The 14641-nt window shown below is 40.2% G+C and overlaps 1 protein-coding gene across 8 annotated transcripts in view; it reads left to right on the top strand.

The window, feature by feature from the left end:
• The window catches only part of numb (NUMB endocytic adaptor protein), a 72667-nt gene that overhangs the window by 25905 nt on the left and 32121 nt on the right, over positions 1 to 14641 (top strand). For 3 of the 8 annotated variants that reach the window (XM_015350974.2, XM_015350975.2, XM_069193371.1), the window contains exon 2: positions 4632 to 4690. The exons of 3 other annotated variants lie outside the window; for them this stretch is intronic. The gene's annotated coding sequence lies outside the window, so the exon portion shown is untranslated. Of the gene's footprint in view, positions 1 to 4631; positions 4691 to 11017; positions 11042 to 12532; positions 12844 to 14641 lie in introns of those variants that run through there. 2 more of the 8 variants (XM_015350979.2, XM_015350977.2) reach the window with 2 other exon arrangements.

Here is a 14641-nt window from a genome sequence, read left to right on the forward strand (position 1 = left end):
GGTTCAGTTTTATGTGCATCTCTACCAATAAACTGTTGTATATTTTAGATTTTTATTTTAAGCCGGTGCTAGTAGTTAGCTGGTTTTGGCCTGAGGAAGACATTGCTTGCCAAATTAAACCTGCACTTAATGCAATCGAGCGTGTTTCAAATAGAATCTCCTGGTCTGGCATTTGTGAATAAAGGAGAAGAGACACGAGAGAGATTGTTTTCCATTCTGTTGTTCCTCTGTAGCCTGGGGGGCTGTCCAGTCAGCCCCTCTGAGGTTTGTCTGTTTTTGTGAAGGGCCTCAACGTCACTATGCAACCTGAAATTACATACTGTGCCTGTCTTCCATCACAGGGCTTGATTGTGTCTGCTTTAATGGACAACAGAACTAAGACATTTGTTAGGGCTTGACGTTGTTATACACAGTGTGTGGAGAAGCTGGAAATGAAAACAGAGCCCAGCCTGTTCTTCCAGAGTTGGTATTGTTAATGTGTTTCGTTGTGACAAGGTCGTTTCGTAGGACAAGCTTGCCTTTAAGAACAGAGCGACTGATGACCAAACAAATTGTCAGTAAAGGCTCAGTGTCCCAAGTCATGGAAATTATGAACATGCACACCTCTCAAGTGGGATCTGAAGCATGCTGTTTGTCCCACCAACAACATGGCACAGGTGCAGTGGAATTTTAGTAAAATTAGGCAATTCTGTAATTCTGATTCAGCGTTTCAGCTGTTTTCTGCTGGTGTCTTTGTCTCAGATTGTTCATCTGAAGCCGTCTGGAAGTTGCCAGCATGGAAACAACTGGCATATGCTGCCAAGGATTTTATCCACAGCAGCCAGGAGCCTCAGCCAGAGCTGAAGGCAGCCCATCAAAGAGGTACAGAAGATGGAGAAATCTGGCCTTCAGTCAGCCAGCACTTTCTGCCTGCTGTTGATATTGTGGAGATTCTTCTCTCTCTCTTACACTGCAGTAGTAACCGTTACCTTTATCAGCCGCATTTGTGAAAATGTTTAAGATGGATACTAGCTTCACCCCAGAGGGTGAAACAGTCGACATTACTGAGATGATAATACTGGCCAGAGCTGTAGAATTTGGGACCTTCTGACTCATTAAGCATGAATGATTTACATCTATTGCTTCTGTTTTAGAGATATTTAGCATGAAACCATTGGCTTGTGTCAATATTTTCCAGGGTTGTACATTTTCACTTTTAAACTGGAAATGTTATTTCTTAGCCTTTTCTTTATTTGCATTTCTCTTATTCAGGTTGTTTTTGTCGGCGAAAATTTTCCAAGTTTCCTCAAAGGACCTTCCTTACCCCAAATGCTTAATAGTAACATATTAATTTCCTTTCTTTTAATATAACAGATGTAACACCTTGTGTTAATGGAAAACAAGTTACACCCTTTAATAGGCTAATCTAGGGCTTTCATTTCCTGCCCTTAAAAGCATCTGAGTGTTCTCCCATTCTAGTTTGACCTATTGTACTGCAAATGGCCTTGTCATTTTACGTGCTCAGAACCTTGTTCTTCGGTTCAGACTGTACCTGGGATGTTCGTTCGACATGGAGCCTGTTCAGCAGGCGGCAGTGTAGTTTTGACACCAGCCTGCTGCATCAGTTTGTGTTGGCCACATTCAGCCCAGCAAAAAGCAGGTGGATTAGAGCTCTAGTAGGTGAAAATGAGCAGGCTCAGATCTCTGCTTTCCCACAGCTGCTTTCTCTATTAAGATTAATATATTTCTTTTCCAGTTGGTTAGGCACAAGTGTACTACAGCTGGTAGCTCAGTATTTTGTATGAGAATTCAATTCACTAGACTGCTTTAAATTCTCAACCTGTAAAATAGATTCTGGATGACTGCAATCCAGGCTTGGTTTCAATAAAAGCTATATGAAGTCAATCGCTGATTTACAGGTGCTGTTGAGAGCAGTGTTTGTTAATTTGCACCTCCAGCTCATATTTGCCTGTTGAACAGCACACCATGACCATAAACCTCCAAATTATTGGCTAAATTGCATGAGAGGAGCTCTATGATCCAGAGCTTGACTAATGTAATCAGTAGTATTTTATGTTAATTCCCTTTACATGAATGTCAAGACAACATGAGGCCTTGTTTATCAGCAACTTTTTAAAGTTTTGTCTGTTGCGCGGTGGTGTTCTTTGAGATGAATGTGATACGGTTCAAAATGGAGTTATTTTTACTTATTCACTCTACACGCAATTCATAACAGATCTCTGGAGCTGCTATTGTAAGCATTGGTGATGCCTGACAGAACTGAGCTTTGCAGATGCACACAGTTGGTTTGTATTAAGATGACAGCCCCTCAAAGCCATGTAGTATGTACACTTAGTATATACTGTATGTCTGTATGTTCTAGAGAGGGGCATTCCTGTATGTCTCGCATCAGATCCTTCAGGTAGCACAAGGCCAAGTTGCCGTATATAATTTCACTTTGTGTTTGGTGTTTTGTCACTGTATCATTTTCATTAAGCCCACTTGAGTTAGCGTGGTAGTGTTTGGTAATTATTCCCATGTAGTTTTGTAAGAATGTGGACTCAGTGTTTGCTGGTAAGAACAGCTACAGCATAGAAAAGGAACATGACAGAATGGTAAATATTCTTGGCTTGTATACAGGTCTGTTCACTAGCAGGTTAAGGCTCAAGTCTATCATTGGGATTTTACAATCATACTTATTGTATTAGTTTCCAAATCAAAATGTTGATACTTATGACTGTGAGAAGCTAGCTAATAGGATTGTGCCTTTATCATTTGTGCATTCCAGTGTTTGAGGTTCCCATTGAATATAATGCATACACTATTTTTTAAGCAATCTTGCAAACCTGAAGGAATCTTGCTATTAATTCTGTGTGCAAATGCTATCAGAATTGTCTTACTGAAATACTCCTTTTAAGTGTGCTTAATTTGCAAATCCTTCGAAAGAGGTGTATTAGATTTTTAAATTGCATTGCAAAAAAAGTTGTATTTGGACAGTGATTTCTCTTCGACTTTTGTATTGATTTTTTAAAACTTATTAATCACTTTCTTTTTTGGAAGTCAGCCTTTTCTCGACATTTTTGCACTGATTTATATATGGGTGGAGCTGAATCTTTTCATTAATAATGCCCTTTATCGAGCTTTTGTTGTTATTTATCATACACATGATCTGGATTGTCTTGTCTCTTTGGCATATTGATACTTTGTCTACGTAAATTAGTGAACTGGGTTATCTGTTCCAACTAGTCTGCTGTGAGATAATGCTGATTGAAATGATTTAGTGCCCTAATTGAAGTTTGGCCTCATTAACAGAGCACTGATTGTGCCACTGAGAATTTCTCAGCAGGACAGACATTCTGTGTTCACAAAGTAAGTAAGAATTGACTTAGTTTAAAATCCAGCTTCTCTATTGTTAAATATAAATGGCACATATCGCATGGCACTTTGAAATTCTAGTTAACTGCACTCATTAACAACTCTCAGTGTGAACCTGCCTTTTGCCTGACATTGTGAGCACTACAGATTTTTAGTAAAATTTAATTGCAAGTAGCCCACAAAAATGATACACTCAGGAGAGCCTGGGAAGCTTTCATTAGTTCACAGTAAAAAGTCATAAACAACTATGTGACAGCCTCGAGTAATTGCATACCACTTTATACTTTTCAGACAGCTCGCTGAACATAACAGAGTAATAGACTAATGCAGAATTTATCAAAAAAGAATTGCTTTGTTAGTGTAGATTACGTGTTTCCAGTGTTGGTCCTGGAGGACTGATGTGTCTGAGTTTTCTAGGTCTCTTTATTAAAGGAGCAGCACCTGAAGAGCTGGGAGAAGTGGTTAAATGGTGCCAGTAATTGCCAGTAATGAGTACTTGCCACTAATGAGTACATTAAGAGCCATGCTGGAATGAAAACCTGCAGAGACACTGGCCCTCCAGGACCAGGATTACATAGACCTGATTAGAATTTCTGCAGCTCATCGAGGGTTTTATTGAATAATTTGAGCAACATTATGAACTGATTATGGTGAATTCAAATAGCAAAAACTAGTGAGTGGCTTCAATTACATTGGTATCTGAAAGTGCTAAACTGAGCTGTGTGCACAACATCATGCTATTCTGCAGCTCAGCATCAAGAGATACTCTGCCCAAGGCTGTGATGTGGTTGCTGTTTGCCACGTCAGATCGTTTGCTCTTTCCTTTTGATGAATGTGTGGAGCTAGTTGTTGCGGTTTTATAACAGACTGTCCCCACATTAAGAGCCGCTGTAGACTTGGCCTGCCAAGCAGTTTGCAAGTAGAAGACAAAAACGGATCTCTCTTGAAGACCTCGTTCTTCCGGCATGGGCTGTGAATGGGTCTTTTGAAGAAGAAAATCGGAACAACCAAAAAAAACATAAAAGCCCGTGCTGTCCTGGTCTGCGTAGTGTGCCTTGCAGTGGACTGTTAACGTGCCTAGCTGGAGATCAAATGGAAGACTTTGTCATCAGATTTCCTTTCTGGACACACATCATGATGTCCTGGGGCACACCTGGGTTGTTGGCACCAAGGCTGTGATGGAGTATGGGGGCTTCCTGTTATCCCATTCCTATAATGATGCCCAGTATGTACGAATATGGACTGTCCTTTTATTCAGTTTTTCTGTTTAATTGCAGATTTCCCAGTGGTGAAGCAAACAACGAGGTAGAGGTTGGCCAATAGCTGCATTTGTGGAGTAAGACTCTTACTTTTTATTTCAAGACAGCAGACAGGCCATCACTTACAAAGCTGGTTGGAGCTCTCTATTAAAGGAGCTGCAGTTATATAACTATACAATTTCTCAGTATTATTAACTCCTTTTGAAGAAGTTCGTAGGCTGTAAATAAAAAGGGAGGGAGTGTCATCTAGCATTTAACAGTGGTGTCTTTGAGACCTGCCTGTCAGAGACATTTTTTCAAAAGCCTGTTGATGCTGTAAATCTCAAGTCTGTTATGAAAGTAACAGATTGTAAAGTTATGAAATTGAATACTTAATATATTTTGCTATTTCTTGCAAGGGGAAAAAAGCCTTGCTCAGTTGGTAAAGGAATACAAAACATAAAATAGACTGAGTTGGAGGGGTTGGTTCACTAAATAACTGTTTTAATTGTTTTATTGTGTGTTGTCTTAAGGTCCATTACCTCATTATGTGTGGTTTCTGTGCAAGAACATAAAGTTTAAGAATGGAAATGATTGGAATACAATGTAGCTCCTTTTGGTTTTTAATAGCTACGGTTCTAGGAAAAATGTTTGTGAACGACTAATGTTTTTCACGTATTTGAAACTTAAGATGTGATTAGATCTTGATCTACAGAAAGTCCCAAAAATGGTTAACCTGATGAAACGCATTATACAAAATTTGATAATCTTTCAACATTTATCCATCTTCAACTGCTGTAACATTCAATATCCATGTGTGACAAAGCATATGAGCCTTTAGATTCAATAACTTGTGGCTTTCCCTGTAACCATTGATCAGTCTCTCAGATTTTGCCCATTCCTCCAGGCCTAACACCTTCAACTACAGTACTTAACATTTGAGGGCTGCTTTGCATGGACAGCAACATTTCTTTGAGCTGTCGTCGGGACTTTGACTAGGCCGTTATAAAATTCAGAATTTCTTCTTTTGCAGCCATTCTTTTGTAGATCTGCTTTTATGTTTAGGATCAGTTTTGAGGAAGATCCACTTTCAGTTCAGCCTCAGGTCATAGACAGATGGCCTGCCATTCTCCTTTAGGATCTTCTGACGCAATGCCTGATCCATGGTTGTGACAATGTCAGCAAGCCATCCAGGGCCCGAGGCAGCAAGGCAGCCCCAAACCATCTCACTCCCACCACCGTGCTTGACGGCTGGGATGAGGTTCTTCTGTTTGAAAGCAGCGTTTGATTTGATTTGTGACTCGGCTGTTCAGTGAACTTTGTTCCAAAAGTCCTGTGGACCATCTGTGTGCTCTTTGGGGAACTTCAGGTGGTCGCCAGTGTTCTTTCTGGAGCGCAGTGGCTTTCTCCTCATTAACCTTCCATAAAAACCTTTCTTCTTATTTTCTAATAGTTGAGTCATGAACTGTCACTTTAGCCAAGGCAAGAGTGGCCTGCAGTTCCTCAAATGTGTTTTTCACATCCCCTGTATCTTAATTGCTAATTGTTTAATTGATATATGATTTTGTTTTAGGATCCATGAAATTGGTTACTATAAACCCCATTGGATATTTACATAAAGGCTGGTTTTGGTTCAAGAAGGTTATCCTGGTAAAACTATAATTTTTCAATATTTATCTTTGGGGGTTGTAGATCTTTTCTCTAAAGTGTAATTGATCCAAGGATCTCATCTAGCTGTTTCTCGAAAGAGACAATGATGCCAACTTAGGAAGCATGACTGGGTAGCTTGGTCCTAACTCCCATACCCTTTGCATAAGGAAATGCCTCCTGTTCTCCATTTAAAATGACTTTCCCCTTACTTTCCAGTTTTCCTCTGATTTGTATTTCACTATTGATTCTGAATAAGTCCATAGTGTTGACTTTCCTAATGCCTTTGAGGAAAGACAAAGTTCTTTTAGCCTATTTAGAAAAGATTTCAACCTGTGAGTGAACCTCATGGTTCTGAACTGATAACCTTTTCTCTACTTTGGTGACCAAAATTGGTACACACTGTTCTGAATGAGGTGATTATATTCTGATTTTCATTCTGTAGGATGGACAGTCTTTAGTGTTGTCAGCTTATAAAGCACCTATTGTCAGTACTAAATGCTTTTTATTCACAGATAATACTGTTATTTTCTGACAAGCTGTTTTCTTATGTTAAAATTTCACTGAGCTGTGTCTTTTTAACTTAATTGACAGCTTGCAAAAAGCATTAATATTCTGCCCCAGAAACATTAAACATTTTTTTACCTTTTACTTTTTCTTATAACTAATTTGTCTTTTTTGCTGTCATAGAAATGTAAAGGGACTTTCCAAATGGTACAAATGTCAGTAGACCCCTAGTGTTGAATAACTGGTTAATCTCGATCCTGTCTTTAATGCAGTTATTAGAACATTTCTTTTTATTGATACTGAATCGATTGTTTTCTGTGTACACCCCGATTTGGAATCAGGCTGCTTCAGGTGACTGGCTGTTTACTTTCCTAACTGATCTAGGAGAAGAAACAACCTTCAGCACAAATACAACAGATTGCACTTAGACAGGGGAAGCAGCAGGGTTTTGGCATGATGTGGAGGGATAGATACCGATAAATCCGACAAATCCAACCACTTCCAGGCTGACCCCAGACTCCTTGCACTGCCAGTAGTCCAGCCCACATTTCTGGGGTGGCAGTCATTAGAATTTATGAGTATGTTGTGTAATTCTATTTGTAAGTCCTGCTGACAAATTTCAGTTCAGTCATAAGCTACACAGGAGCTCTGTTCTCATTGGCAAACAAGAATGGGTGACTTTGTGGAATATCAACCTCAGGAAATATTTATTTCTTAATCTCGAAGGACATTTGGACCCCCTTGCAGGGGAAAATCGCTAGTTTTCCACAGCTTGAATGTGCAGTGTTGTTCTCACTTTATACCTTATGTACTGTCATTAATAACACACCATTCCAGGGTGTCTTAACTGTTGCTGTCCCCCTTTCTTCTTGTGCAGACAGGAGCAATTTCAGGTTCCAGTGTAATGTGTAATGACTCATTTTCTTTATGCTACTATCCTTGTAGAAAGAGCCGATGACCATCTGGTACTGACAACAACAAGAACACAACACCAAGCTCTTATGCTGCCAAACAGCTGCTGTAGCTCACATTTTATGAGTGTATGGGCTGTATTCACACCGTGCCATATGTACATGTGTGGAGATGTATGAAAACAGGTTTTATCATGTACAAAATGTTTCATCATTTTGTCCACATTTACACATGGATGTCATGACTCAAAACATTAACAGAACTACATTTCTCTACTGCTTGTAAGTCCTGTTTAGTAGAAATTCCAAGTGTTTTCGGTTTAATTCAGGTGTGAGTTAACCATTCAATTTATAATATGAAAAAACAATGTAGTCTGATATTCCTTAAGATTTTTACCACTCACATCACAGTTCACAGAGAATGTCTTAATAGTTGAAGTTGCAGGAATACATGCTTGAGTCTCATCTGTTTTTTTTTACTATTGTAGTCACTCTGTGCTGTGTGGGATAAGGGAACTTAATATACAGCTTTTGGAATTCACAGGGTTTCTTAGTTGTGTTTTCTGTTAATATAAAAATCCCTTAGAACTTATCAAACTTATTTAGCGACAACATTTTCACGGTTGGTTTTCTGAGGTCATTTAGGGTTGTTTAAATATTAAACAAAGCTGTACTTATTTTGTAAGTAGTTGCTGCCTCAGAAGCAGAAGGAAGTTAATGGTCTTCATTTAGTCCCCATTAAGGTTTAGCAGATATTTATAGTTTGATTGACAGCTATAATTACAGCTCAGAGTTGCAGTGATAGTTGCTGCCAACCATGATTTTGTGCAGTACTAGATTTCTTTTTTGGAACACAAGTGTCTGAATCTACGGGCTCACCACTCCGATTTGGACGGAAAAACTAGTGCTAAAGCGAAAGGCACATAAAGATGGCCAGTTTTTCAGCTCTCAAAGTCTCACCAGAAAACCCACCAAATTCACAAAATGCACGTTTACTTCAATTCTGATGCTCAACTTGTAAATATATATGTTGTGCTGGAATACCATTTAAAGCAAGCTGCACAGCCATGTTGGTGAAGCCAGTACCCTGACTTCTATCAAGAAACAGCTGGATGAGATGCTGGTATCGGGTAGCTAATAACTTTGTAAATCAAAGTTTTTAACAGTTATCCTCAAATTAGTTTTCTAAAATAACATTTATATTTTATTAATGACTGACAAAATTGTCCATTGTAAGTGGTGATCTGATGTGTAGAGGTTTTAGAGCGTGTTTCAGGTCTTTTCTTTCATTTGATCACTTCCTATCATAATACTTCATAAAGCAGGCTTATCAGATTTTTTGAACCTTTAAATCAAAGTGCTGAGGGTTCCCAGCTGTGGAGTCCTGGGTGGCTGTGACTCCAGCAGTCTGTTCTTGGCTTGGTATTGCCCTGCCTCAGCTCTTAGAGCTGGTGGGGCTGTGACACTGAGCCTGGGAAGGTGATCTGTGCTTCCTGCAGATGCCCAGCGGTCAGGGTCATCCCAAGTCACTTTTGACTCCTTTGCATCCTTTTTGATTTTTTCCACATGATCAATCTCCAGAGCCTAAGTGAAACATTAGATAATAGAAAGTTGTGTGTCACTTCTGTGTTCATAGTAGTTAACCCTTCAGGTGGATAATTGTATTTCTCTCTCATCAGGTCTAAACTAATCCATATAAAAATATAACAGTGCATTCCCCTTTTTACCATTTAATCTCAATGTCAATACTTTTCTCTTCCCTACAGTATGTGGCTCAGTCCATTTCTCCAAATGTTTTCCCTGTAGTCATATAAGAATTGAGTCAAGCCAACTGCTCAATTTGTTTCTAGTTATCTGTGTCAGCCAGTGACCAACATTTCCCCTCTGTGTTATGGCATAAACAAAAATACGAAACAAATGATTAATAGTATACGATACTGTGCCAGATTCTAATGGAAACAATGGATTTTTTTATTGCAACAGTGTATTTCCAAAATCACTTTATCGCCTTCAAAATAATGTTTTTTCTGTTCTATATTTGAAGCATGATTTCATTTCTTACAAAGGACTGTTTTTACCCTCTATAGTTCACCACGTTTGTATTATTGTGACTGGGAGAAGTGGAGGGTACATAGGTGCATGAAATTTGTCTGAAATGCTGGGTTCCTGCTGTAGCTCTTGATTGTGGAGATCAAAATCGGCACATGCCATGCAGGAAAGTTCCTGGAATTTCAGGGGGATTGAGAGGGAGCTGTTTAAACTCCATCTCCATTCATTTTTCAAAGTGGTTATTATGTTTCATAAACATTGGGGGAAGAGAAATGGTGCAAACATCAAATCCCTTGAGGTGCCTGCTGTAATTAATAGGCAGACTGGAGTAGATTTGCATTTTAAGATAGCTGGGTCTTTAATTTCTCTCTAGATGTAAAGGGTTTCAGAAATTAAATCCGTTTCTAGGTTGCGTTTCAGAGGATGGGGTTGATAACCACATTTTTATCTGCTCCTGCTGTTTTTTATCAAGATTTTTAAGGTGAATTTCAATGTTGTCATCAACCCTAAGAAATGAATACAATTTTTATACAAACATCACAAAGTCGTCTTCTTTGTGCAGGAGAGTTTGGACCTTGGCAAATGCAAGGACATTCCTCGGTCTCTGTCAGTGTGCCACAATTTGCTTCGACTTCCACAAAAGTGTTCCATCTACCAGTTATGGTCAATGTCCTGTAAATAGGAATGAAGTGGCTGCAATACGCTGCTCTAGAATAGAAGGCAAAAGAGGAAATCTTCTAAATCCAGGTTTATTATAATTGGAAAATTTTCCCTTATACATCTTAATATCTCAGGACATGCACAGAGATGCTGTGCAGGACATTATAGATAATATTTCATCCACCCCGTTAAGCAGCACTTTGAGGAAAACCAGGGCACATTCAAGTGTTTATTTAACATGAAGGTAATGCAGATTAACAGATTGATTTTTGTTGCACAGACTTGTTTAACATCATATTTATGCCTCCAGCCAGCGCGTTGCCAGCCCCTTCAGAGCTTTCCTGAAGCCAGAGCACCATCTCTAATTGATGACGCTTTGAGCGGTCTCTTTGATGCTCTGCAGTAGGTGGAAAAGAATACCTGCTGGTTGAGGTGGAAGGCATCATGACTGTAAGAGACTGGGGTGAAATGTGACATATCTTTCTGTTTTTCCAGCGAGGTTGTGTTCTCCGTTGTTCCTGTGAATGAGCAAGAGAGTGAAGAAAACCTTGGGAGAATAAAGGCAGGAACCAGGCTGCAGGAGCTGAAGACTGCAGTCTGGATAAAATTCCCCAGAAAGTAGGGAAGTCTAGTGTCCTGGTTCCAGCAGCCTTCCAAACTTGCCCACTCCATAGTGTAAGAGTTTCATCTTGCTTCCCCCAGGTCTAGTTTTGGAAACCCTAGCTCTGTGAGAAGAGCGCTTGCCTGCAGACAGACTGTGGGCACCTCCCTTTCCTGGTCTTTATTATTAGAGCTCAGTGGTGGGCACATGGCAGAGGGTGTGGTGACCAATGATTTCTTTAAAAAGGACACTGGGAAGCAGACATGGCTGCTGTTGCTTAGCAATTGGGTCCATTTCAGGTGCTGTGCACTATAAGCGCTGGTTCATCGGTGCAGTTTGCTCAGTAGCTTGCCCCTCATTGCAGCATGAAATGGACTGCAGTGCACAGAATGCATTACCTTAGGCCTGTGGGTTTTTGCAAGCTCCTTATTAGTCACATTCTCTTCTTTCCGAATGTAATACTTTTGTTTTGCAATGATTCAAGTCCAGCACTGTTCAGTAGATGTACTAGTATAAGCCTGTACGTCTTCTTGAATTGTCCTTTAGTTCCACTATTAAGATCACAAGTCAGGGTTGTTTCGTTTGTGATTCTGGCATCAAAACTGTAAATAGGCATTTTCTGACATCTCTAGACACTCCAGTTTTTATTGTGTCATTGGTGTGCAAACCCTCTTGAGGAGATGTACAGCTGAAGAGAAAAAGACCTGCCTAAATACAGACAGAGGTAACACTAATACTATTGGGACTTACTGTGGCTGAATGTTTTTCTACCGAAATGACTCAAATGACTGGCATTTTTGACCCTTTCATGATTTATAGCCACATATACTCGCATAGCCACATATAAAAAAATCATTAAAGTGTCCAGATAAATGTACGGTGTTCATAGGAGTAATGATAACCTTTTATTTTATATATTGCCTTATATAGCACCTTTAAAAATGGCTTTACAGTGAAAAAAAAGACTTGTATTGAACCTTATTTGATCTATTTTAAATGCAGTGTTTTTCACACGTAAAACAATAAGCAAAATACATGCTTCCAAATGCTCCTGCTTCTGCTCCTCGCTTTGCCAAGCAGTAGATCTTTTTCAGTTGATTTTGGCAGCTCCTGCAAAAGCTGGTAGAAAGTGCCCAATTGGTGAATTTATGTGGCTATCGCTGGCGCATCTGCGCGGCTGAGCTCTGTGGAAGTGGGGAAAGGTGGACTCCTGTGTAGGAAATGCTTCATTGCTGGCACATCCGAATGCGCGCAGGTCCCGCCTGCCTGTCTGTAATTGCTCAGGCGGGAATGTGCCACGTGCAGACTGCAGTGCTTTTGTCAGTGCTGGCTGGTGGTGGTGGTGCTTCCGTAGGGAGTGTCTGCGCTTTTTTTTTTTCCAGAGGAACTCCCACTGTCCCAGCAGGAGCCTTCTGCCTGCCGCAGCAACCCCCACCCCCACCCATCCCCTTGATATTGCCGCTGGAAACGATTCAATTAGCGAAGACTGCGAGACCCCAGTCCCTCCCTATGGCAGCTCATGTGACTGCCCCCTTGCAGTAATGGCATTCCGACCTCATTGTAAAGGTTAAGTCAGCTGAAACTGAGCACTGAACTTTGGAGTCAACATAAACACGTCCACTATGGGAGGAAAGCACAGCTCCGGCCTGGGATTTCAACAGCGGCAGTTTTCTTGCTTCGGTTTGGGGTTTGTTGTAGAATATGCAGATTTTTTTCAATGAAACCTGTTCTTGGGTGTTCTGTACACATACTAAGGCTGTTTTAATTGGGGAAGACGGACGTCCAGCTGCCACAATGCATTGTCTGCTTTTGTGAAGCTTTTTCCCCCCTTATCCGTTTTCACTCTGCTGCAATAAGTGGATTCCATCATCAGGAGGTCAGTAATAAAAATAAAACACAAGTTATTGTTTTCCCGGTCGTAGGTTTGGCCTAGGGTGGGAATGGAGTTGGATGTTTCCCCTGAAAGTAACACTGCACTTTCATGAAACAAAGGAGAAATTATGGCTGCTCTAGTGAGGTGAGGAAGAACGGTGTCGATTTTAAAATGAACCTTGGGTTAGCACTGCTGTATTCCGGGAGTGCTTGAACCGGTGTAATGTGTTTATCTGGATATCAGATTACATTTGGTGATCAATGTCGTCTTGATATGTAAAGGAACAAGGAATGGTTCATTCCATGCTGAAAAGACGAGACGACATTTCGTCTGTGGACACCTGAAGAAAGCTCCATAGCAGAAACATTGTCTCTCTTTCCTTTTCACCATGTAATAAACCTGTCATTGTTCCTTTGCAGCCTACATATGCTTATGCAGCTACCTACTTGAAACTCTTGGTGTGTAATTGTTATAATGTGATGGTGATTTCATGTGAGTTTTGCTCAGAGAGTTTTAGTTCAGTACCTGATTTGAAGAAACCAAAATATATTTTGATCTTAAAAACTGGTTTTAACATTTGCCATGGTACTTAAATAATTCTTATGCAGTTTCTGTCTTTGTGTATAAAACTAATTAAGGTTCAGGAATTTTGTCAAGGGTGTGCAATCACAGTGCATATTAAGTAAAAACAGCCAGGGGTGCAGTTATTTCAGGAACAGTAGCAGTCCCTCAAATGCTTAATAATTGCAGAGGCCTACCATGTTACAGTAACCAATGTCATATGAGACACAACACCAAGCACAAAATGGAACAGGTGCTAACAGCGGAATCTGGTTGTTTCCCATTATGCAATCACATTGGTTGATACTACATAGATTAGTGTTGTGGGAGACCTGGGCGGTTTCACTATGTTTTGGGGTTTGTCATGTTAATGCGTTTCAAATTAACTTCTAGACAATCAAAGTTTGATTCTTCCATAGCTTCTTCAATAGCTATTGTTTTCCCGGTCGTAGGTTTTGCGTGGGCTGGGAATACAACAAGATACAAAACATGGACCTTTGATCTACTACTGAAGTGCAGTACTCCCTAGGATGACTTCAGGTCAGGTAGCCATATTAGACAGTATATTTATGAAAGTAGTACTTATACAGTGTCCATTGGATGGTTTCTAAAAAGCTGCAGTGTATGACTTTTTATTCTAAAAATATCCATTAAGTTGCTATGCGCTGTACAGCAGTCTAGTCTGAAACCTCTTATTTTTATCACAAAATGTACATTAAAAGTAGTAAAACTAAGAAGTACTTTAGACATAGAGTACTGTGGAGGTACAGTATTGTCTATTCTGAACCACTAATATCTTGTTTGGGTGTCACATTTGCCTGGCCCTCCATAGCTCTCTGGAGGAGCATTTGACTGAAGGCATTAATCAATCTTCAATTTCAGCAGTTAACACATGTGATGGGTGTTTAGATAACATCTAAATCTTCTGGAAAGCCCCTGTCTGCATGGATGTTATCACCTTAGAGCTGAGAAGAGGAAGTATTTCTTTGCGTAGGTTGGTGGATGTGTGGAAGGGGCCATGTTCAAGCTGAGTCTGAGTCTTTCTTGGAATGGTTTGATTAGTTCCACGGATCAGTGCTATTAACTATACCATTTTTCCCCAGGCCTGCTCTTGCTTCACCTCAACCTGACTGAGGCTTAGGTGTTTATCCAGCTGTGGTGGAGGTAGTGTGTGTGGTCACAGAACAGAAGCTAACACTGCTGTGGTAACTGTGCTGTATGGAGCCCAGATGGCTTGGGG

This window comes from Lepisosteus oculatus, chromosome 8 (genome assembly GCF_040954835.1).
Source record: "Lepisosteus oculatus isolate fLepOcu1 chromosome 8, fLepOcu1.hap2, whole genome shotgun sequence".
In the NCBI taxonomy this organism is placed as follows: Eukaryota; Metazoa; Chordata; class Actinopteri; order Semionotiformes; family Lepisosteidae; genus Lepisosteus; species Lepisosteus oculatus.